The sequence below is a fragment of the Cetorhinus maximus genome, unplaced genomic scaffold (genome assembly GCF_964194155.1).
Source record: "Cetorhinus maximus unplaced genomic scaffold, sCetMax3.hap1.1 HAP1_SCAFFOLD_651, whole genome shotgun sequence".
Taxonomy (NCBI): domain Eukaryota; kingdom Metazoa; phylum Chordata; class Chondrichthyes; order Lamniformes; family Cetorhinidae; genus Cetorhinus; species Cetorhinus maximus.
The window spans coordinates 164,031-189,288 of record NW_027596593.1 but is presented as its reverse complement, the minus strand read 5'-3'; the positions used below and the strand labels follow the sequence as shown (position 1 = coordinate 189,288).

The 25,258-nt window shown below is 53.9% G+C and overlaps 4 non-coding genes across 4 annotated transcripts; all 4 read right to left on the bottom strand.

Annotated features, from left to right (window-relative positions):
- Nucleotides 1-4,891: 4,891 nt before the first annotated feature.
- On the bottom strand, nucleotides 4,892-5,074 carry LOC144674400 (U2 spliceosomal RNA). Its single transcript, XR_013574532.1, has one exon. It is a non-coding gene; the product is annotated as a U2 spliceosomal RNA (small nuclear RNA).
- Nucleotides 5,075-12,004: 6,930 nt separating this feature from the next.
- On the bottom strand, nucleotides 12,005-12,198 carry LOC144674410 (U2 spliceosomal RNA). The gene has a single exon (XR_013574536.1). It is a non-coding gene; the product is annotated as a U2 spliceosomal RNA (small nuclear RNA).
- A 5,612-nt stretch (nucleotides 12,199-17,810) lies between these two features.
- LOC144674401 (U2 spliceosomal RNA) lies at nucleotides 17,811-17,992 on the bottom strand. The gene has a single exon (XR_013574533.1). It is a non-coding gene; the product is annotated as a U2 spliceosomal RNA (small nuclear RNA).
- A 5,345-nt stretch (nucleotides 17,993-23,337) lies between these two features.
- LOC144674419 (U2 spliceosomal RNA) lies at nucleotides 23,338-23,522 on the bottom strand. Its single transcript, XR_013574543.1, has one exon. It is a non-coding gene; the product is annotated as a U2 spliceosomal RNA (small nuclear RNA).
- Nucleotides 23,523-25,258: the final 1,736 nt, after the last annotated feature.

Here is a 25,258-nt window from a genome sequence, read left to right as displayed (position 1 = left end):
CACAGAGTCCTGTGTCACAGAACTGCTCGGGATGAACCTCGACAGCAACCACTGCATCTCTCTCCAGACTTTCTTTGCAAAGGCACAATCCACAAGGAGGTGAACAACGGTCTCTTCCCCACCACAGCCACCTCGAGGGCATCGTGCAGAGGGGGTGAGACTCCTGGCGTGTAGGAAGGATCTGACGGGGAGGGCCTTTCTCACCACCAGCCAAGCTACGTCTTGGTGCTTGTTGGAAAGTTCTGGCGATGAGGCATTCTGCCAAATGACTTTGACAGTCTGCTCGGGGAACCATCCCACAGGGTCCACCCTCTCCTTATCCCTCAGGGCCTCTAGGACGTTACGTGCTGACCACTGCCTGATGGACTTGTGGTCAAAGGTGTTTTTCTGCATAAATTTTTCCACCAGGGACAGGTGGTACGGCACGGTCCAACTACTTGGAGCGTTCCGCGGCAGCGTGGCCAGACCCATCCTTCGCAACACCGGGGACAGGTAGAACCTCAGCACGTAGTGACACTTGGTGTTTGCGTACTGAGGGTCTACGCACCGCTTGATGCAGCCGCACACAAAGGTGGCCATCAGTATGAGGGCGATGTTGGGCACGTTTTTTCCCCCTTTATCTAGAGGCTTGTACATCGCGTCCCTGCAGACACGATCCATTTTCGACCTCCAGATAAAGCGGAAGATGGCTCGAGTGATCGCCATCGCGCAGGAGTGTGGAATGGGCCAGACCTGCGCCACGTACAGCAACAGCGAGAGTACCTCACACCTGATGACCAGGTTCTTACCCGCAATGGAGAGGGAGCGTCGCTCCCACATGCCCAGTTTCCTTTTCACCATAGCCACTCGCTCCTTCCAGTTTCTAACGCATGCCCCGGTCCCTCCGAACCATATCCCCAGCACCTTCAGGCCGTCAGCCCTGACAGTGAAGGGGACAAAGGATCGGTCAGCCCACTTCCCAAAGAACATGGCCTCGCTCTTCCCACGATTTACCTTGGCTCCCGAGGCCAGTTCGAACTGGTCGCAGACGTGCATCAGTCTGCGCACCGACAGCGGATCCGAGCAGAAGACGGCGACGTCGTCCATGTACAGGGAGGCTTTTACCTGAGTGCCTCCACTGCCTGGGATCGTCACTCCTCTTATGCCCGGATCCTTCCTGATGGACTCGGCAAAGGGTTCTATGCAGCACACAAAAAGGACAGGCGAGAGAGGGCAGCCCTGCCTGACTCCAGATTTAATCGGAAAGCTATCTGTTTCCCACCCATTGATTGAGACTGCGCTACTGATGTTAGTGTAGAGCAGTTGGATCCAATTTCGAATTCCCTCCCCAAAGCCCATTTTGGAGAGCACATCCCCCATGTAGGTGTGCGATATTCTGTCAAAGGCCTTCTCCTGATCCAAGCTGATGAGGCAGGTATCCACACCCCTGTCCTGTACATAGGCAATCGTATCCCTGAGCAGCGCCAGGCTGTCAGAGATCTTCCTGCCTGGCACAGAGCAGGTCTGGTCAGGGTGAATCACCAATTCCAGAGCGGATTTGACCCGGTTGGCGATGACCTTGGACAGAATCTTATAGTCCATATTCAACAGTGAAATGGGTCGCCAATTTCTAATTTCCTCCCTTTCCCCCTTGTGCTTGTAGATGAGGGTGATGATGCCTTTCCTCATGGATTCTGACATGCTGCCGGCCAGGAGCATACTCTCGTACACTTCTAGCAGGTCTGGGCCGATCAAGTCCCACAGAGCCGAATACAACTCCGCCGGCAGGCCGTCGCTTCCGGGGGTTTTACTCTTCTCGAAGGACTCGAGGGCCTTAGTCAGTTCGTCAGGAGTTAGCGGTTTGTCTAGGCTCTCCCGCGTACTGTGGTCTAGGACCTCCGTGATAGAGGACAGGAAGGACTGGGAGGCCGTGCTGTCCGTGGGCTTCACGTCATACAGTCCGGCATAAAAGGATTTGCTGATCCTCAGAATGTCGGACCGTGATGACTTTACTGAGCCGTCTTCTTCCTTCAGGCTGCTGATCACAGAGCGCTCTCTGTGTACCTTTTGGAAGAAGAAACGTGAGCACGTCTCATCCTGCTCCACGGAGCGGACTCTGGAACGGAAGATGATCTTGGAGGCCTCCGAGGCAAAGTGCGAGGCTTGCTGGCCCTTCACCTCTTGGAGCTCCTCCTTGACATCGACCCCCATCGACCGCAGCCGGAGCAGATTCTGCATCTTTTCCTGGAGTCGGGACATTTCCCTCTGTTCCTTTCTAGCTTTCTGGGTGCCTTTGAGGATGAAAAACCTCTTGATGCTTCCCTTGATCACTTCCCACCAGTGTGTCAGGGACTCAAAGAGGGGTTTCACGGTTCTCCAACCTTTGTAATCCCTCTTGAGCTCCTCAATGTTCTCTGGGGTCAGCAGTTGCACATTTAGCTTCCATGCCCCCCTGCCCACCCTCAGGTCTTCCTCCAAGTGGCAGTCCGCCAGTAGGAGGCAGTGGTCAGAGAAGAACACCGGCTTGACGTCGGTGGATCTGACTGTGAATGCACGGGACACAAACAGGAAGTCTATCCTGGAACGAATGGACCCGTCTGGCCGCGACCAGGTGTATCTACGCTGCGCTCCGTCTGCAGGGTTGCTGAAGACGTCGTGCAGCTTGGCATCCTTAACTGTTTCCATCAGGGATCTGGACGTAGCGTCCAATCTGCTTCCGGCCCTGCCGGATCGTCCAGCCGCATCGATGATGCAGTTGAAGTCCCCGCCCAGAATGACCGGCCTGGAGGTCGCCAGCAGCAGTGGGAGCTGCTGAAAAACCTCCAGCCGCTCAGCCCCTTGTGCCGGGCCGTACACGTTAATTAACCGGAGTGGAGCGTTCTTGTACATTACGTCTGCTACCAGGAGTCGCCCGCCCACCACCTCCTTGACCTCGGAGACGGTGAAGTTGCCTCCCCGCAGCAGAATACCCAGGCCGGAGGAACGAGAGTCGTTTCCGCCCGACCAGATCGATGGCCCGTGGGACCACCATCGTGACCATTGCCTGTAGGAGCTGAGGTGCGGTATCGCACACTCCTGCAGAAACAACAGGTCAGCTTTGACCTTGGCAAGGTAGTCCAAGGTCGCAACACATCGCGTAGTAGATTTAATGCTACGCACATTTATGGATACAATCTTTAAACCCATATTAAAGCATTTATTCTCCTACCAAAACCACTGTCTCTGAGAGTCCCAGACCTTTAGTCTGCTCCTTCATACCCGTAGTGAGCTCAAATTCCTTCACTTTGGATGGGCTGAGGTAGATCTCCTTGGCCGTGTTCTGCTCCAGTGGCATCTGGAGGTTCACGTAGTGAGCGGATTTTGAGATGACCTTTGCTGGAGAAGCTTCTCCAAAACTCACCCCCTCTGGGGGGTTGCTGTTCCCGGCTTCCTGGAGCTGGGGTGCGATGATTGCCTCACTGCTCCCAGATTCCAGGGGCTGTGGTGCACTGGCCTCCTCAGGTTGCAGGCAAAGTTGGGGTGCGTTGGTCTCCTTGTTGTCTCCAATTTTCTGGAGCTCGGGTGTCTCGTCCTCCAACGCCCTGGAGCTTTGCCGCCTCTTCTGTCGGTGCCGCTCTGGCACTTCCTCATCCGAAGAGCTGCTGCCCTTGTCGTCCGTGTCGGATGGGAGACGCCTCTTGCCGCTTCTCTGGGAAACGCCTTTGCTTCTTCTTCGCTCCCTCTTACTTTTCTTGTTCTTCACCGTCCGCCACTCCCCCTGCTGCTTTTCCACTGCTGCCTCCTCCTCCATTGATTCGCTGTCCTGAGGACTGGAAGGTTCAGGGGGTGGTGCTGTTGATTGGCTCTCTGTTGCCTCAATCTCTTTCTCCACCTTGTCTCTCTCTGTGTCCTCCTTTGTCCCGTTGAGCTCCCTGGGGGCCTTGGTGGTTGGAGTGACACGGAACATTTCTTCTGCTTCCCCGTGGTCGGCTTTGGCTGCCTGTGCGTAAGTACGGCAGCGTTTGGGGCAGGTCCTGTAGAGGTGACTTGCCTCGCCACACAGGTTGCAGCACTTGGCCTGTTTGCAGTCTTTTGTCTGGTGCCCTTCCTGTTTGCAGATCTTGCAGAGGGAGGCGCTGCAGTTGGCCGCCACATGACCAGCCTTGCCGCATGAGCGACAATGCTTGGGTTGCCCAGCGTAGACCAGGTAGCCACGGTTTCCCCCGATAGCGAAACTGGAAGGAGGGTGGAAAATGGCTCCCTTACCATCGGTCTTTAGCGTGACCTTAAACAGGCGTTTGCCTGTCCAGATCCCCAAGTCGTCTCGAATCTCAGTGCCGCTCCCCACCTTATCGAAGTACCTGGTGAGGAAGGTGACCACGTCGGCGACAGGGACGAAGGGGTTGTACACATGCACCATCACCTCACGTTCCCGTTGCAACGGCAGAGAAAAGTGCGGCTCCGCCGTCAGGATCTTCATCTCCGGCAGGTCTCTCTTCTCCTCGAACACCCTCAGGAGCCGGACGCAGTCTGCCACTTGCTTGAACGTCACGTCGAAATAACCACCTTTGCGGGAGTCGTGCAGGGTGAAGATCTCCGTAGCTTGGAAGCCGCACGCCTTCAACAGGATCCTCCTGGTGAAGAAGCCCCGATCCATAGGTGATCCTCCTTCGTCGCTGTGGTTCACCGTGACTCGGACGGTGATAGGTAACCCACGGTATGAATTCGGATTGCGATTGGTTATCGCCCTTCCATCCCGACCTTGCCACGGCAGGACCATGGTGTCGCTCCTGCAACACTTGATCTTAGCCAAAAGGCCGAGAAGCGATGAGAAAGAAAGAAAGTTGTGTTTTGAAAGATGTGCATGTTGAAAAGTAAAGAAAGCAGATGTTTGTAAGAAATCTATTTTTAGCATTGAAAATCCCCTGGAAAGGGGTGGTGCACCATTCCCAGAAATACTGCAATACCGGGTCGATGCGTGGAGTGGACGGAGCAAGCCCCTATTCCATCTCCCTGCTCCAAAAATCAATTTAATATATGGTCCCCAGATAAGGGACGTATCAGATATTAAACTGATAAGAACAGATTTTTTTTTTTTTTTTTATTGTAAAAATATACTTTATTCATAAAAATCTTCAATCACATTCAAAACCATTTCAAAAACAACATTACAAGGGTACAATCCAGGTTAAACTTTTACAAAATGTATCACCAGGTGCATCAGTACAAACAATATTACAGTCATTTACAGCCTTTCATTTTGATCTGTACAGCCCGAGGGGCTCTAAACAGTTCCCAGTCTCTCGGTGCGCTGTGGTAGAAAGGTCTTAGACAGCGACCCTTCCCCATTGCGCCTTTGCGGCAGCTGCCCCAAGCTTTAGTGCGTCCCTCAGCACGTAGTCCTGGACTTTGGATTGTGCCAGTCCGCAACAATCGGTCGGGGACAAATCTTTGTGCTGGAAGACCAACAAGTTTCGGGCAGACCAAAGCGCGTCTTTCACCGAGTTGATGATCCTCCAGCTGCAGTTGATGTTTGTCTCGGTGTGTGTCCCTGGGAACAGCCCGTAGAGCACAGAGTCCTGTGTCACAGAACTGCTCGGGATGAACCTCGACAGCAACCACTGCATCTCTCTCCAGACTTTCTTTGCAAAGGCACAATCCACAAGGAGGTGAACAACGGTCTCTTCCCCACCACAGCCACCTCGAGGGCATCGTGCAGAGGGGGTGAGACTCCTGGCGTGTAGGAAGGATCTGACGGGGAGGGCCTTTCTCACCACCAGCCAAGCTACGTCTTGGTGCTTGTTGGAAAGTTCTGGCGATGAGGCATTCTGCCAAATGACTTTGACAGTCTGCTCGGGGAACCATCCCACAGGGTCCACCCTCTCCTTATCCCTCAGGGCCTCTAGGACGTTACGTGCTGACCACTGCCTGATGGACTTGTGGTCAAAGGTGTTTTTCTGCATAAATTTTTCCACCAGGGACAGGTGGTACGGCACGGTCCAACTACTTGGAGCGTTCCGCGGCAGCGTGGCCAGACCCATCCTTCGCAACACCGGGGACAGGTAGAACCTCAGCACGTAGTGACACTTGGTGTTTGCGTACTGAGGGTCTACGCACCGCTTGATGCAGCCGCACACAAAGGTGGCCATCAGTATGAGGGCGATGTTGGGCACGTTTTTTCCCCCTTTATCTAGAGGCTTGTACATCGCGTCCCTGCAGACACGATCCATTTTCGACCTCCAGATAAAGCGGAAGATGGCTCGAGTGATCGCCATCGCGCAGGAGTGTGGAATGGGCCGGACCTGCGCCACGTACAGCAACAGCGAGAGTACCTCACACCTGATGACCAGGTTCTTACCCGCAATGGAGAGGGAGCGTCGCTCCCACATGCCCAGTTTCCTTTTCACCATAGCCACTCGCTCCTTCCAGTTTCTAACGCATGCCCCGGTCCCTCCGAACCATATCCCCAGCAACTGATAAGAACAGATTTTTTTTTTTTTTTTTTTTTTTGTAAAAATATACTTTATTCATAAAAATCTTCAATCACATTCAAAACCATTTCAAAAACAACATTACAAGGGTACAATCCAGATTAAACTTTTACAAAATGTATCACCAGGTGCATCAGTACAAACAATATTACAGTCATTTACAGCCTTTCATTTTGATCTGTACAGCCCGAGGGGCTCTAAACAGTTCCCAGTCTCTCGGTGCGCTGTGGTAGAAAGGTCTTAGACAGCGACCCTTCCCCATTGCGCCTTTGCGGCAGCTGCCCCAAGCTTTAGTGCGTCCCTCAGCACGTAGTCCTGGACTTTGGATTGTGCCAGTCCGCAACAATCGGTCGGGGACAACTCTTTGTGCTGGAAGACCAACAAGTTTCGGGCAGACCAAAGCGCGTCTTTCACCGAGTTGATGATCCTCCAGCTGCAGTTGATGTTTGTCTCGGTGTGTGTCCCTGGGAACAGCCCGTAGAGCACAGAGTCCTGTGTCACAGAACTGCTCGGGATGAACCTCGACAGCAACCACTGCATCTCTCTCCAAACTTTCTTTGCAAAGGCACAATCCACAAGGAGGTGAACAACGGTCTCTTCCCCACCACAGCCACCTCGAGGGCATCGTGCAGAGGGGGTGAGACTCCTGGCGTGTAGGAAGGATCTGACGGGGAGGGCCTTTCTCACCACCAGCCAAGCTACGTCTTGGTGCTTGTTGGAAAGTTCTGGCGATGAGGCATTCTGCCAAATGACTTTGACAGTCTGCTCGGGGAACCATCCCACAGGGTCCACCCTCTCCTTATCCCTCAGGGCCTCTAGGACGTTACGTGCTGACCACTGCCTGATGGACTTGTGGTCAAAGGTGTTTTTCTGCATAAATTTTTCCACCAGGGACAGGTGGTACGGCACGGTCCAACTACTTGGAGCGTTCCGCGGCAGCGTGGCCAGACCCATCCTTCGCAACACCGGGGACAGGTAGAACCTCAGCACGTAGTGACACTTGGTGTTTGCGTACTGAGGGTCTACGCACCGCTTGATGCAGCCGCACACAAAGGTGGCCATCAGTATGAGGGCGATGTTGGGCACGTTTTTTCCCCCTTTATCTAGAGGCTTGTACATCGCGTCCCTGCAGACACGATCCATTTTCGACCTCCAGATAAAGCGGAAGATGGCTCGAGTGATCGCCATCGCGCAGGAGTGTGGGATGGGCCAGACCTGCGCCACGTACAGCAACAGCGAGAGTACCTCACCCCTGATGACCAGGTTCTTACCCGCAATGGAGAGGGAGCGTCGCTCCCACATGCCCAGTTTCCTTTTCACCATAGCCACTCGCTCCTTCCAGTTTCTAACGCATGCCCCGGTCCCTCCGAACCATATCCCCAGCACCTTCAGGCCGTCAGCCCTGACAGTGAAGGGGACAAAGGATCGGTCAGCCCAGTTCCCAAAGAACATGGCCTCGCTCTTCCCACGATTTACCTTGGCTCCCGAGGCCAGTTCGAACTGGTCGCAGACGTGCATCAGTCTGCGCACCGACAGCGGATCCGAGCAGAAGACGGCGACGTCGTCCATGTACAGGGAGGCTTTTACCTGAGTGCCTCCACTGCCTGGGATCGTCACTCCTCTTATGCCCGGATCCTTCCTGATGGACTCGGCAAAGGGTTCTATGCAGCACACAAAAAGGACAGGCGAGAGGGGGCAGCCCTGCCTGACTCCAGATTTAATCGGAAAGCTATCTGTTTCCCACCCATTGATTGAGACTGCGCTACTGATGTTAGTGTAGAGCAGTTGGATCCAATTTCGAATTCCCTCCCCAAAGCCCATTTTGGAGAGCACATCCCCCATGTAGGTGTGCGATATTCTGTCAAAGGCCTTCTCCTGATCCAAGCTGATGAGGCAGGTATCCACACCCCTGTCCTGTACATAGGCAATCGTATCCCTGAGCAGCGCCAGGCTGTCAGAGATCTTCCTGCCTGGCACAGAGCAGGTCTGGTCAGGGTGAATCACCAATTCCAGAGCGGATTTGACCCGGTTGGCGATGACCTTGGACAGAATCTTATAGTCCATATTCAACAGTGAAATGGGTCGCCAATTTCTAATTTCCTCCCTTTCCCCCTTGTGCTTGTAGATGAGGGTGATGATGCCTTTCCTCATGGATTCTGACATGCTGCCGGCCAGGAGCATACTCTCGTACACTTCTAGCAGGTCTGGGCCGATCAAGTCCCACAGAGCCGAATACAACTCCGCCGGCAGGCCGTCGCTTCCGGGGGTTTTACTCTTCTCGAAGGACTCGAGGGCCTTAGTCAGTTCGTCAGGGGTTAGCGGTTTGTCTAGGCTCTCCCGCGTACTGTGGTCTAGGACCTCCGTGATAGAGGACAGGAAGGACTGGGAGGCCGTGCTGTCCGTGGGCTTCACGTCATACAGTCCGGCATAAAAGGATTTGCTGATCCTCAGAATGTCGGACCGTGATGACTTTACTGAGCCGTCTTCTTCCTTCAGGCTGCTGATCACAGAGCGCTCTCTGTGTACCTTTTGGAAGAAGAAACGTGAGCACGTCTCATCCTGCTCCACGGAGCGGACTCTGGAACGGAAGATGATCTTGGAGGCCTCCGAGGCAAAGTGCGAGGCTTGCTGGCCCTTCACCTCTTGGAGCTCCTCCTTGACATCGACCCCCATCGACCGCAGCCGGAGCAGATTCTGCATCTTTTCCTGGAGTCGGGACATTTCCCTCTGTTCCTTTCTAGCTTTCTGGGTGCCTTTGAGGATGAAAAACCTCTTGATGCTTCCCTTGATCACTTCCCACCAGTGTGTCAGGGACTCAAAGAGGGGTTTCACGGTTCTCCAACCTTTGTAATCCCTCTTGAGCTCCTCAATGTTCTCTGGGGTCAGCAGTTGCACATTTAGCTTCCATGCCCCCCTGCCCACCCTCAGGTCTTCCTCCAAGTGGCAGTCCGCCAGTAGGAGGCAGTGGTCAGAGAAGAACACCGGCTTGACCTCGGTGGATCTGACTGTGAATGCACGGGACACAAACAGGAAGTCTATCCTGGAACGAATGGACCCGTCTGGCCGCGACCAGGTGTATCTACGCTGCGCTCCGTCTGCAGGGTTGCTGAAGACGTCGTGCAGCTTGGCATCCTTAACTGTTTCCATCAGGGATCTGGACGTAGCGTCCAATCTGCTTCCGGCCCTGCCGGATCGTCCAGCCGCATCGATGATGCAGTTGAAGTCCCCGCCCAGAATGACCGGCCTGGAGGTCGCCAGCAGCAGTGGGAGCTGCTGAAAAACCTCCAGCCGCTCAGCCCCTTGTGCCGGGCCGTACACGTTAATTAACCGGAGTGGAGCGTTCTTGTACATTACGTCTGCTACCAGGAGTCGCCCGCCCACCACCTCCTTGACCTCGGAGACGGTGAAGTTGCCTCCCCGCAGCAGAATACCCAGGCCGGAGGAACGAGAGTCGTTTCCGCCCGACCAGATCGATGGCCCGTGGGACCACCATCGTGACCATTGCCTGTAGGAGCTGAGGTGCGGTATCGCACACTCCTGCAGAAACAACAGGTCAGCTTTGACCTTGGCTAGGTAGTCCAAGGTCGCAACACATCGCGTAGTAGATTTAATGCTACGCACATTTATGGATACAATCTTTAAACCCATATTAAAGCATTTATTCTCCTACCAAACCCACTGTCTCTGAGAGTCCCAGACCTTTAGTCTGCTCCTTCATACCCGTAGTGACCTCAAATTCCTTCACTTTGGATGGGCTGAGGTAGATCTCCTTGGCCGTGTTATGCTCCAGTGGCATCTGGAGGTTCACGTAGTGAGCGGGTTTTGAGGTGACCTTTGCTGGAGAAGCTTCTCCAAAACTCACCCCCTCTGGGGGGTTGCTGTTCCCGGCTTCCTGGAGCTGGGGTGCGATGATTGCCTCACTGCTCCCAGATTCCAGGGGCTGTGGTGCACTGGCCTCCTCAGGTTGCAGGCCAAGTTGGGGTGCGCTGGGCTCCTTGTTGTCTCCAATTTTCTGGAGCTCGGGTGTCTCGTCCTCCAACGCCCTGGAGCTTTGCCGCCTCTTCTGTCGGTGCCGCTCTGGCACTTCATCATCCGAAGAGCTGCTGCCCTTGTCATCCGTGTCGGATGGGAGACGCCTCTTGCCGCTTCTCTGGGAAACGCCTTTGCTTCTTCTTCGCTCCCTCTTACTTTTCTTGTTCTTCACCGTCCGCCACTCCCCCTGCTGCTTTTCCACTGCTGCCTCCTCCTCCATTGATTCGCTGTCCTGAGGACTGGAAGGTTCAGGGGGTGGTGCTGTTGATTGGCTCTCTGTTGCCTCAATCTCTTTCTCCACCTTGTCTCTCTCTGTGTCCTCCTTTGTCCCGTTGAGCTCCCTGGGGGCCTTGGTGGTTGGAGTGACACGGAACATTTCTTCTGCTTCCCCGTGGTCGGCTTTGGCTGCCTGTGCGTAAGTACGGCAGCGTTTGGGGCAGGTCCTGTAGAGGTGACTTGCCTCGCCACACAGGTTGCAGCACTTGGCCTGTTTGCAGTCTTTTGTCTGGTGCCCTTCCTGTTTGCAGATCTTGCAGAGGGAGGCGCTGCAGTTGGCCGCCACATGACCAGCCTTGCCGCATGAGCGACAATGCTTGGGTTGCCCAGCGTAGACCAGGTAGCCACGGTTTCCCCCGATTGCGAAACTGGAAGGAGGGTGGAAAATGGCTCCCTTACCATCGGTCTTTAGCGTGACCTTAAACAGGCGTTTGCCTGTCCAGATCCCCAAGTCGTCTCGAATCTCGGTGCCGCTCCCCACCTTATCGAAGTACCTGGTGAGGAAGGTGACCACGTCGGCGACAGGGACGAAGGGGTTGTACACATGCACCATCACCTCACGTTCCCGTTGCAACGGCAGAGAAAAGTGCGGCTCCGCCGTCAGGATCTTCATCTCCGGCAGGTCTCTCTTCTCCTCGAACACCCTCAGGAGCCGGACGCAGTCTGCCACTTGCTTGAACGTGACGTCGAAATAACCACCTTTGCGGGAGTCGTGCAGGGTGAAGATCTCCGTAGCTTGGAAGCCGCACGCCTTCAACAGGATCCTCCTGGTGAAGAAGCCCCGATCCATAGGTGATCCTCCTTCGTCGCTGTGGTTCACCGTGACTCGGACGGTGATAGGTAACCCACGGTATGAATTCGGATTGCGATTGGTTATCGCCCTTCCATCCCGACCTTGCCACGGCAGGACCATGGTGTCGCTCCTGCAACACTTGATCTTAGCCAAAAGGCCGAGAAGCGATGAGAAAGAAAGAAAGTTGTGTTTTGAAAGATGTGCATGTTGAAAAGTAAAGAAAGCAGATGTTTGTAAGAAATCTATTTTTAGCATTGAAAATCCCCTGGAAAGGGGTGGTGCACCATTCCCAGAAATACTGCAATACCGGGTCGATGCGTGGAGTGGACGGAGCAAGCCCCTATTCCATCTCCCTGCTCCAAAAATCAATTTAATATATGGTCCCCAGATAAGGGACGTATCAGATATTAAACTGATAAGAACAGATTTTTTTTTTTTTTTTTTTTTGGAAAGGGGAGGGTGCACCGTTCCCAGAGATACTGCAATACCGGGTCGATGCGTGGAGTGGACGGAGCAAGCCCCTATTCCATCTCCCTGCTCCAAAAATCAATTTAATATATGGTCCCCAGATAAGGGACGTATCAGATATTAAACTGATAAGAACAGATTTTTTTTTTTTTTTTTTTTTTTTTTTTTTTGTAAAAATATACTTTATTCATAAAAAATCTTCAATCACATTCAAAACCATTTCAAAAACAACATTACAAGGGTACAATCCAGGTTAAACTTTTACAAAATGTATCACCAGGTGCATCAGTACAAACAATATTACAGTCATTTACAGCCTTTCATTTTGATCTGTACAGCCCGAGGGGCTCTAAACAGTTCCCAGTCTCTCGGTGCGCTGTGGTAGAAAGGTCTTAGACAGCGACCCTTCCCCATAAGAACAGATTTTTTTTTTTTTTGTAAAAATATACTTTATTCATAAAAATCTTCAATCACATTCCAAACCATTTCAAAAACAACATTACAAGGGTACAATCCAGGTTAAACTTTTACAAAATGTATCACCAGGTGCATCAGTACAAACAATATTACAGTCATTTACAGCCTTTCATTTTGATCTGTACAGCCCGAGGGGCTCTAAACAGTTCCCAGTCTCTCGGTGCGCTGTGGTAGAAAGGTCTTAGACAGCGACCCTTCCCCATTGCGCCTTTGCGGCAGCTGCCCCAAGCTTTAGTGCGTCCCTCAGCACGTAGTCCTGGACTTTGGATTGTGCCAGTCCGCAACAATCGGTCGGGGACAAATCTTTGTGCTGGAAGACCAACAAGTTTCGGGCAGACCAAAGCGCCTCTTTCACCGAGTTGATGATCCTCCAGCTGCAGTTGATGTTTGTCTCGGTGTGTGTCCCTGGGAACAGCCCGTAGAGCACAGAGTCCTGTGTCACAGAACTGCTCGGGATGAACCTCGACAGCAACCACTGCATCTCTCTCCAGACTTTCTTTGCAAAGGCACAATCCACAAGGAGGTGAACAACGGTCTCTTCCCCACCACAGCCACCTCGAGGGCATCGTGCAGAGGGGGTGAGACTCCTGGCGTGTAGGAAGGATCTGACGGGGAGGGCCTTTCTCACCACCAGCCAAGCTACGTCTTGGTGCTTGTTGGAAAGTTCTGGCGATGAGGCATTCTGCCAAATGACTTTGACAGTCTGCTCGGGGAACCATCCCACAGGGTCCACCCTCTCCTTATCCCTCAGGGCCTCTAGGACGTTACGTGCTGACCACTGCCTGATGGACTTGTGGTCAAAGGTGTTTTTCTGCATAAATTTTTCCACCAGGGACAGGTGGTACGGCACGGTCCAACTACTTGGAGCGTTCCGCGGCAGCGTGGCCAGACCCATCCTTCGCAACACCGGGGACAGGTAGAACCTCAGCACGTAGTGACACTTGGTGTTTGCGTACTGAGGGTCTACGCACCGCTTGATGCAGCCGCACACAAAGGTGGCCATCAGTATGAGGGCGATGTTGGGCACGTTTTTTCCCCCTTTATCTAGAGGCTTGTACATCGCGTCCCTGCAGACACGATCCATTTTCGACCTCCAGATAAAGCGGAAGATGGCTCGAGTGATCGCCATCGCGCAGGAGTGTGGAATGGGCCAGACCTGCGCCACGTACAGCAACAGCGAGAGTACCTCACACCTGATGACCAGGTTCTTACCCGCAATGGAGAGGGAGCGTCGCTCCCACATGCCCAGTTTCCTTTTCACCATAGCCACTCGCTCCTTCCAGTTTCTAACGCATGCCCCGGTCCCTCCGAACCATATCCCCAGCACCTTCAGGCCGTCAGCCCTGACAGTGAAGGGGACAAAGGATCGGTCAGCCCAGTTCCCAAAGAACGTGGCCTCGCTCTTCCCACGATTTACCTTGGCTCCCGAGGCCAGTTCGAACTGGTCGCAGACGTGCATCAGTCTGCGCACCGACAGCGGATCCGAGCAGAAGACGGCGACGTCGTCCATGTACAGGGAGGCTTTTACCTGAGTGCCTCCACTGCCTGGGATCGTCACTCCTCTTATGCCCGGATCCTTCCTGATGGACTCGGCAAAGGGTTCTATGCAGCACACAAAAAGGACAGGCGAGAGAGGGCAGCCCTGCCTGACTCCAGATTTAATCGGAAAGCTATCTGTTTCCCACCCATTGATTGAGACTGCGCTACTGATGTTAGTGTAGAGCAGTTGGATCCAATTTCGAATTCCCTCCCCAAACCCCATTTTGGAGAGCACATCCCCCATGTAGGTGTGCGATATTCTGTCAAAGGCCTTCTCCTGATCCAAGCTGATGAGGCAGCTATCCACACCCCTGTCCTGTACATAGGCAATCGTATCCCTGAGCAGCGCCAGGCTGTCAGAGATCTTCCTGCCTGGCACAGAGCAGGTCTGGTCAGGGTGAATCACCAATTCCAGAGCGGATTTGACCCGGTTGGCGATGACCTTGGACAGAATCTTATAGTCCACATTCAACAGTGAAATGGGTCGCCAATTTCTAATTTCCTCCCTTTCCCCCTTGTGCTTGTAGATGAGGGTGATGATGCCTTTCCTCATGGATTCTGACATGCTGCCGGCCAGGAGCATACTCTCGTACACTTCTAGCAGGTCTGGGCCGATCAAGTCCCACAGAGCCGAATACAACTCCGCCGGCAGGCCGTCGCTTCCGGGGGTTTTACTCTTCTCGAAGGACTCGAGGGCCTTAGTCAGTTCGTCAGGAGTTAGCGGTTTGTCTAGGCTCTCCCGCGTACTGTGGTCTAGGACCTCCGTGATAGAGGACAGGAAGGACTGGGAGGCCGTGCTGTCCGTGGGCTTCACGTCATACAGTCCGGCATAAAAGGATTTGCTGATCCTCAGAATGTCGGACCGTGATGACTTTACTGAGCCGTCTTCTTCCTTCAGGCTGCTGATCACAGAGCGCTCTCTGTGTACCTTTTGGAAGAAGAAACGTGAGCACGTCTCATCCTGCTCCACGGAGCGGACTCTGGAACGGAAGATGATCTTGGAGGCCTCCGAGGCAAAGTGCGAGGCTTGCTGGCCCTTCACCTCTTGGAGCTCCTCCTTGACATCGACCCCCATCGACCGCAGCCGGAGCAGATTCTGCATCTTTTCCTGGAGTCGGGACATTTCCCTCTGTTCCTTTCTAGCTTTCTGGGTGCCTTTGAGGATGAAAAACCTCTTGATGCTTCCCTTGATCACTTCCCACCAGTGTGTCAGGGACTCAAAGAGGGGTTTCACGGTTCTCCAACCTTTGTAATCCCTCTTGAGCTCCTCAATGTTCTCTGGGGTCAGCAGTTGCACATTTAGCTTCCATGCCCCCCTGCCCACCCTCAGGTCTTCCTCCAAGTGGCAGTCCGCCAGTAGGAGGCAGTGGTCAGAGAAGAACACCGGCTTGACGTCGGTGGATCTGACTGTGAATGCACGGGACACAAACAGGAAGTCTATCCTGGAACGAATGGACCCGTCTGGCCGCGACCAGGTGTATCTACGCTGCGCTCCGTCTGCAGGGTTGCTGAAGACGTCGTGCAGCTTGGCATCCTTAACTGTTTCCATCAGGGATCTGGACGTAGCGTCCAGTCTGCTTCCGGCCCTGCCGGATCGTCCAGCCGCATCGATGATGCAGTTGAAGTCCCCGCCCAGAATGACCGGCCTGGAGGTCGCCAGCAGCAGTGGGAGCTGCTGAAAAACCTCCAGCCGCTCAGCCCCTTGTGCCGGGCCGTACACGTTAATTAACCGGAGTGGAGCGTTCTTGTACATTACGTCTGCTACCAGGAGTCGCCCGCCCACCACCTCCTTGACCTCGGAGACGGTGAAGTTGCCTCCCCGCAGCAGAATACCCAGGCCGGAGGAACGAGAGTCGTTTCCGCCCGACCAGATCGATGGCCCGTGGGACCACCATCGTGACCATTGCCTGTAGGAGCTGAGGTGCGGTATCGCACACTCCTGCAGAAACAACAGGTCAGCTTTGACCTTGGCTAGGTAGTCCAAGGTCGCAACACATCGCGTAGTAGATTTAATGCTACGCACATTTATGGATACAATCTTTAAACCCATATTAAAGCATTTATTCTCCTACCAAACCCACTGTCTCTGAGAGTCCCAGACCTTTAGTCTGCTCCTTCATACCCGTAGTGAGCTCAAATTCCTTCACTTTGGATGGGCTGAGGTAGATCTCCTTGGCCGTGTTCTGCTCCAGTGGCATCTGGAGGTTCACGTAGTGAGCGGATTTTGAGATGACCTTTGCTGGAGAAGCTTCTCCAAAACTCACCCCCTCTGGGGGGTTGCTGTTCCCGGCTTCCTGGAGCTGGGGTGCGATGATTGCCTCACTGCTCCCAGATTCCAGGGGCTGTGGTGCACTGGCCTCCTCAGGTTGCAGGCAAAGTTGGGGTGCGTTGGTCTCCTTGTTGTCTCCAATTTTCTGGAGCTCGGGTGTCTCGTCCTCCAACGCCCTGGAGCTTTGCCGCCTCTTCTGTCGGTGCCGCTCTGGCACTTCCTCATCCGAAGAGCTGCTGCCCTTGTCATCCGTGTCGGATGGGAGACGCCTCTTGCCGCTTCTCTGGGAAACGCCTTTGCTTCTTCTTCGCTCCCTCTTACTTTTCTTGTTCTTCACCGTCCGCCACTCCCCCTGCTGCTTTTCCACTGCTGCCTCCTCCTCCATTGATTCGCTGTCCTGAGGACTGGAAGGTTCAGGGGGTGGTGCTGTTGATTGGCTCTCTGTTGCCTCAATCTCTTTCTCCACCTTGTCTCTCTCTGTGTCCTCCTTTGTCCCGTTGAGCTCCCTGGGGGCCTTGGTGGTTGGAGTGACACGGAACATTTCTTCTGCTTCCCCGTGGTCGGCTTTGGCTGCCTGTGCGTAAGTACGGCAGCGTTTGGGGCAGGTCCTGTAGAGGTGACTTGCCTCGCCACACAGGTTGCAGCACTTGGCCTGTTTGCAGTCTTTTGTCTGGTGCCCTTCCTGTTTGCAGATCTTGCAGAGGGAGGCGCTGCAGTTGGCCGCCACATGACCAGCCTTGCCGCATGAGCGACAATGCTTGGGTTGCCCAGCGTAGACCAGGTAGCCACGGTTTCCCCCGATTGCGAAACTGGAAGGAGGGTGGAAAATGGCTCCCTTACCATCGGTCTTTAGCGTGACCTTAAACAGGCGTTTGCCTGTCCAGATCCCCAAGTCGTCTCGAATCTCGGTGCCGCTCCCCACCTTATCGAAGTACCTGGTGAGGAAGGTGACCACGTCGGCGACAGGGACGAAGGGGTTGTACACATGCACCATCACCTCACGTTCCCGTTGCAACGGCAGAGAAAAGTGCGGCTCCGCCGTCAGGATCTTCATCTCCGGCAGGTCTCTCTTCTCCTCGAACACCCTCAGGAGCCGGACGCAGTCTGCCACTTGCTTGAACGTGACGTCGAAATAACCACCTTTGCGGGAGTCGTGCAGGGTGAAGATCTCCGTAGCTTGGAAGCCGCACGCCTTCAACAGGATCCTCCTGGTGAAGAAGCCCCGATCCATAGGTGATCCTCCTTCGTCGCTGTGGTTCACCGTGACTCGGACGGTGATAGGTAACCCACGGTATGAATTCGGATTGCGATTGGTTATCGCCCTTCCATCCCGACCTTGCCACGGCAGGACCATGGTGTCGCTCCTGCAACACTTGATCTTAGCCAAAAGGCCGAGAAGCGATGAGAAAGAAAGAAAGTTGTGTTTTGAAAGATGTGCATGTTGAAAAGTAAAGAAAGCAGATGTTTGTAAGAAATCTATTTTTAGCATTGAAAATCCCCTGGAAAGGGGTGGTGCACCACTCCCAGAAATACTGCAATACCGGGTCGATGCGTGGAGTGGACGGAGCAAGCCCCTATTCCATCTCCCTGCTCCAAAAATCAATTTAATATATGGTCCCCAGATAAGGGACGTATCAGATATTAAACTGATAAGAACAGATTTTTTTTTTTTTTTTATTGTAAAAATATACTTTATTCATAAAAAACTTCAATCACATTCAAAACCATTTCAAAAACAACATTACAAGGGTACAATCCAGGTTAAACTTTTACAAAATGTATCACCAGGTGCATCAGTACAAACAATATTACAGTCATTTACAGCCTTTCATTTTGATCTGTACAGCCCGAGGGGCTCTAAACAGTTCCCAGTCTCTCGGTGCGCTGTGGTAGAAAGGTCTTAGACAGCGACCCTTCCCCATTGCGCTTTTGCGGCAGCTGCCCCAAGCTTTAGTGCGTCCCTCAGCACGTAGTCCTGGACTTTGGATTGTGCCAGTCCGCAACAATCGGTCGGGGACAAATCTTTGTGCTGGAAGACCAACAAGTTTCGGGCAGACCAAAGCGCGTCTTTCACCGAGTTGATGATCCTCCAGCTGCAGTTGATGTTTGTCTCGGTGTGTGTCCCTGGGAACAGCCCGTAGAGCACAGAGTCCTGTGTCACAGAACTGCTCGGGATGAACCTCGACAGCAACCACTGCATCTCTCTCCAGACTTTCTTTGCAAAGGCACAATCCACAAGGAGGTGAACAACGGTCTCTTCCCCACCACAGCCACCTCGAGGGCATCGTGCAGAGGGGGTGAGACTCCTGGCGTGTAGGAAGGATCTGACGGGGAGGGCCTTTCTCACCACCAGCCAAGCTACGTCTTGGTGCTTGTTGGAAAGTTCTGGCGATGAGGCATTCTGCCAAATGACTTTGACAGTCTGCTCGGGGAACCATCCCACAGGGTCCACCCTCTCCTTATCCCTCAGGGCCTCTAGGACGTTACGTGCTGACCACTGCCTGATGGACTTGTGGTCAAAGGTGTTTTTCTGCATAAATTTTTCCACCAGGGACAGGTGGTACGGCACGGTCCAACTACTTGGAGCGTTCCGCGGCAGCGTGGCCAGACCCATCCTTCGCAACACCGGGGACAGGTAGAACCTCAGCACGTAGTGACACTTGGTGTTTGCGTACTGAGGGTCTACGCACCGCTTGATGCAGCCGCACACAAAGGTGGCCATCAGTATGAGGGCGATGTTGGGCACGTTTTTTCCCCCTTTATCTAGAGGCTTGTACATCGCGTCCCTGCAGACACGATCCATTTTCGACCTCCAGATAAAGCGGAAGATGGCTCGGGTGATCGCCATCGCGCAGGAGTGTGGAATGGGCCAGACCTGCGCCACGTACAGCAACAGCGAGAGTACCTCACACCTGATGACCAGGTTCTTACCCGCAATGGAGAGGGAGCGTCGCTCCCACATGCCCAGTTTCCTTTTCACCATAGCCACTCGCTCCTTCCAGTTTCTAACGCATGCCCCGGTCCCTCCGAACCATATCCCCAGCACCTTCAGGCCGTCAGCCCTGACAGTGAAGGGGACAAAGGATCGGTCAGCCCACTTCCCAAAGAACATGGCCTCGCTCTTCCCACGATTTACCTTGGCTCCCGAGGCCAGTTCGAACTGGTCGCAGACGTGCATCAGTCTGCGCACCGACAGCGGATCCGAGCAGAAGACGGCGACGTCGTCCATGTACAGGGAGGCTTTTACCTGAGTGCCTCCACTGCCTGGGATCGTCACTCCTCTTATGCCCGGATCCTTCCTGATGGACTCGGCAAAGGGTTCTATGCAGCACACAAAAAGGACAGGCGAGAGAGGGCAGCCCTGCCTGACTCCAGATTTAATCGGAAAGCTATCTGTTTCCCACCCATTGATTGAGACTGCGCTACTGATGTTAGTGTAGAGCAGTTGGATCCAATTTCGAATTCCCTCCCCAAACCCCATTTTGGAGAGCACATCCCCCATGTAGGTGTGCGATATTCTGTCAAAGGCCTTCTCCTGATCCAAGCTGATGAGGCAGGTATCCACACCCCTGTCCTGTACATAGGCAATCGTATCCCTGAGCAGCGCCAGGCTGTCAGAGATCTTCCTGCCTGGCACAGAGCAGGTCTGGTCAGGGTGAATCACCAATTCCAGAGCGGATTTGACCCGGTTGGCGATGACCTTGGACAGAATCTTATAGTCCATATTCAACAGTGAAATGGGTCGCCAATTTCTAATTTCCTCCCTTTCCCCCTTGTGCTTGTAGATGAGGGTGATGATGCCTTTCCTCATGGATTCTGACATGCTGCCGGCCAGGAGCATACTCTCGTACACTTCTAGCAGGTCTGGGCCGATCAAGTCCCACAGAGCCGAATACAACTCCGCCGGCAGGCCGTCGCTTCCGGGGGTTTTACTCTTCTCGAAGGACTCGAGGGCCTTAGTCAGTTCGTCAGGGGTTAGCGGTTTGTCTAGGCTCTCCCGAGTACTGTGGTCTAGGACCTCCGTGATAGAGGACAGGAAGGACTGGGAGGCCGTGCTGTCCGTGGGCTTCACGTCATACAGTCCGGCATAAAAGGATTTGCTGATCCTCAGAATGTCGGACCGTGATGACTTTACTGAGCCGTCTTCTTCCTTCAGGCTGCTGATCACAGAGCGCTCTCTGTGTACCTTTTGGAAGAAGAAACGTGAGCACGTCTCATCCTGCTCCACGGAGCGGACTCTGGAACGGAAGATGATCTTGGAGGCCTCCGAGGCAAAGTGCGAGGCTTGCTGGCCCTTCACCTCTTGGAGCTCCTCCTTGACATCGACCCCCATCGACCGCAGCCGGAGCAGATTCTGCATCTTTTCCTGGAGTCGGGACATTTCCCTCTGTTCCTTTCTAGCTTTCTGGGTGCCTTTGAGGATGAAAAACCTCTTGATGCTTCCCTTGATCACTTCCCACCAGTGTGTCAGGGACTCAAAGAGGGGTTTCACGGTTCTCCAACCTTTGTAATCCCTCTTGAGCTCCTCAATGTTCTCTGGGGTCAGCAGTTGCACATTTAGCTTCCATGCCCCCCTGCCCACCCTCAGGTCTTCCTCCAAGTGGCAGTCCGCCAGTAGGAGGCAGTGGTCAGAGAAGAACACCGGCTTGACCTCGGTGGATCTGACTGTGAATGCACGGGACACAAACAGGAAGTCTATCCTGGAACGAATGGACCCGTCTGGCCGCGACCAGGTGTATCTACGCTGCGCTCCGTCTGCAGGGTTGCTGAAGACGTCGTGCAGCTTGGCATCCTTAACTGTTTCCATCAGGGATCTGGACGTAGCGTCCAATCTGCTTCCGGCCCTGCCGGATCGTCCAGCCGCATCGATGATGCAGTTGAAGTCCCCGCCCAGAATGACCGGCCTGGAGGTCGCCAGCAGCAGTGGGAGCTGCTGAAAAACCTCCAGCCGCTCAGCCCCTTGTGCCGGGCCGTACACGTTAATTAACCGGAGTGGAGCGTTCTTGTACATTACGTCTGCTACCAGGAGTCGCCCGCCCACCACCTCCTTGACCTCGGAGACGGTGAAGTTGCCTCCCCGCAGCAGAATACCCAGGCCGGAGGAACGAGAGTCGTTTCCGCCCGACCAGATCGATGGCCCGTGGGACCACCATCGTGACCATTGCCTGTAGGAGCTGAGGTGCGGTATCGCACACTCCTGCAGAAACAACAGGTCAGCTTTGACCTTGGCAAGGTAGTCCAAGGTCGCAACACATCGCGTAGTAGATTTAATGCTACGCACATTTATGGATACAATCTTTAAACCCATATTAAAGCATTTATTCTCCTACCAAACCCACTGTCTCTGAGAGTCCCAGACCTTTAGTCTGCTCCTTCATACCCGTAGTGAGCTCAAATTCCTTCACTTTGGATGGGCTGAGGTAGATCTCCTTGGCCGTGTTCTGCTCCAGTGGCATCTGGAGGTTCACGTAGTGAGCGGATTTTGAGATGACCTTTGCTGGAGAAGCTTCTCCAAAACTCACCCCCTCTGGGGGGTTGCTGTTCCCGGCTTCCTGGAGCTGGGGTGCGATGATTGCCTCACTGCTCCCAGATTCCAGGGGCTGTGGTGCACTGGCCTCCTCAGGTTGCAGGCAAAGTTGGGGTGCGTTGGTCTCCTTGTTGTCTCCAATTTTCTGGAGCTCGGGTGTCTCGTCCTCCAACGCCCTGGAGCTTTGCCGCCTCTTCTGTCGGTGCCGCTCTGGCACTTCCTCATCCGAAGAGCTGCTGCCCTTGTCATCCGTGTCGGATGGGAGACGCCTCTTGCCGCTTCTCTGGGAAACGCCTTTGCTTCTTCTTCGCTCCCTCTTACTTTTCTTGTTCTTCACCGTCCGCCACTCCCCCTGCTGCTTTTCCACTGCTGCCTCCTCCTCCATTGATTCGCTGTCCTGAGGACTGGAAGGTTCAGGGGGTGGTGCTGTTGATTGGCTCTCTGTTGCCTCAATCTCTTTCTCCACCTTGTCTCTCTCTGTGTCCTCCTTTGTCCCGTTGAGCTCCCTGGGGGCCTTGGTGGTTGGAGTGACACGGAACATTTCTTCTGCTTCCCCGTGGTCGGCTTTGGCTGCCTGTGCGTAAGTACGGCAGCGTTTGGGGCAGGTCCTGTAGAGGTGACTTGCCTCGCCACACAGGTTGCAGCACTTGGCCTGTTTGCAGTCTTTTGTCTGGTGCCCTTCCTGTTTGCAGATCTTGCAGAGGGAGGCGCTGCAGTTGGCCGCCACATGACCAGCCTTGCCGCATGAGCGACAATGCTTGGGTTGCCCAGCGTAGACCAGGTAGCCACGGTTTCCCCCGATTGCGAAACTGGAAGGAGGGTGGAAAATGGCTCCCTTACCATCGGTCTTTAGCGTGACCTTAAACAGGCGTTTGCCTGTCCAGATCCCCAAGTCGTCTCGAATCTCGGTGCCGCTCCCCACCTTATCGAAGTACCTGGTGAGGAAGGTGACCACGTCGGCGACAGGGACGAAGGGGTTGTACACATGCACCATCACCTCACGTTCCCGTTGCAACGGCAGAGAAAAGTGCGGCTCCGCCGTCAGGATCTTCATCTCCGGCAGGTCTCTCTTCTCCTCGAACACCCTCAGGAGCCGGACGCAGTCTGCCACTTGCTTGAACGTGACGTCGAAATAACCACCTTTGCGGGAGTCGTGCAGGGTGAAGATCTCCGTAGCTTGGAAGCCGCACGCCTTCAACAGGATCCTCCTGGTGAAGAAGCCCCGATCCATAGGTGATCCTCCTTCGTCGCTGTGGTTCACCGTGACTCGGACGGTGATAGGTAACCCACGGTATGAATTCGGATTGCGATTGGTTATCGCCCTTCCATCCCGACCTTGCCACGGCAGGACCATGGTGTCGCTCCTGCAACACTTGATCTTAGCCAAAAGGCCGAGAAGCGATGAGAAAGAAAGAAAGTTGTGTTTTGAAAGATGTGCATGTTGAAAAGTAAAGAAAGCAGATGTTTGTAAGAAATCTATTTTTAGCATTGAAAATCCCCTGGAAAGGGGTGGTGCACCACTCCCAGAAATACTGCAATACCGGGTCGATGCGTGGAGTGGACGGAGCAAGCCCCTATTCCATCTCCCTGCTCCAAAAATCAATTTAATATATGGTCCCCAGATAAGGGACGTATCAGATATTAAACTGATAAGAACAGATTTTTTTTTTTTTTTTTTTTTTGTAAAAATATACTTTATTCATAAAAATCTTCAATCACATTCAAAACCATTTCAAAAACAACATTACAAGGGTACAATCCAGGTTAAACTTTTACAAAATGTATCACCAGGTGCATCAGTACAAACAATATTACAGTCATTTACAGCCTTTCATTTTGATCTGTACAGCCCGAGGGGCTCTAAACAGTTCCCAGTCTCTCGGTGCGCTGTGGTAGAAAGGTCTTAGACAGCGACCCTTCCCCATTGCGCCTTTGCGGCAGCTGCCCCAAGCTTTAGTGCGTCCCTCAGCACGTAGTCCTGGACTTTGGATTGTGCCAGTCCGCAACAATCGGTCGGGGACAAATCTTTGTGCTGGAAGACCAACAAGTTTCGGGCAGACCAAAGCGCGTCTTTCACCGAGTTGATGATCCTCCAGCTGCAGTTGATGTTTGTCTCGGTGTGTGTCCCTGGGAACAGCCCGTAGAGCACAGAGTCCTGTGTCACAGAACTGCTCGGGATGAACCTCGACAGCAACCACTGCATCTCTCTCCAGACTTTCTTTGCAAAGGCACAATCCACAAGGAGGTGAACAACCGTCTCTTCCCCACCACAGCCACCTCGAGGGCATCGTGCAGAGGGGGTGAGACTCCTGGCGTGTAGGAAGGATCTGACGGGGAGGGCCTTTCTCACCACCAGCCAAGCTACGTCTTGGTGCTTGTTGGAAAGTTCTGGCGATGAGGCATTCTGCCAAATGACTTTAACAGTCTGCTCGGGGAACCATCCCACAGGGTCCACCCTCTCCTTATCCCTCAGGGCCTCTAGGACGTTACGTGCTGACCACTGCCTGATGGACTTGTGGTCAAAGGTGTTTTTCTGCATAAATTTTTCCACCAGGGACAGGTGGTACGGCACGGTCCAACTACTTGGAGCGTTCCGCGGCAGCGTGGCCAGACCCATCCTTCGCAACACCGGGGACAGGTAGAACCTCAGCACGTAGTGACACTTGGTGTTTGCGTACTGAGGGTCTACGCACCGCTTGATGCAGCCGCACACAAAGGTGGCCATCAGTATGAGGGCGATGTTGGGCACGTTTTTTCCCCCTTTATCTAGAGGCTTGTACATCGCGTCCCTGCAGACACGATCCATTTTCGACCTCCAGATAAAGCGGAAGATGGCTCGAGTGATCGCCATCGCGCAGGAGTGTGGAATGGGCCAGACCTGCGCCACGTACAGCAACAGCGAGAGTACCTCACACCTGATGACCAGGTTCTTACCCGCAAAGGAGAGGGAGCGTCGCTCCCACATGCCCAGTTTCCTTTTCACCATAGCCACTCGCTCCTTCCAGTTTCTAACGCATGCCCCGGTCCCTCCGAACCATATCCCCAGCACCTTCAGGCCGTCAGCCCTGACAGTGAAGGGGACAAAGGATCGGTCAGCCCACTTCCCAAAGAACATGGCCTCGCTCTTCCCACGATTTACCTTGGCTCCCGAGGCCAGTTCGAACTGGTCGCAGACGTGCATCAGTCTGCGCACCGACAGCGGATCCGAGCAGAAGACGGCGACGTCGTCCATGTACAGGGAGGCTTTTACCTGAGTGCCTCCACTGCCTGGGATCGTCACTCCTCTTATGCCCGGATCCTTCCTGATGGACTCGGCAAAGGGTTCTATGCAGCACACAAAAAGGACAGGCGAGAGAGGGCAGCCCTGCCTGACTCCAGATTTAATCGGAAAGCTATCTGTTTCCCACCCATTGATTGAGACTGCGCTA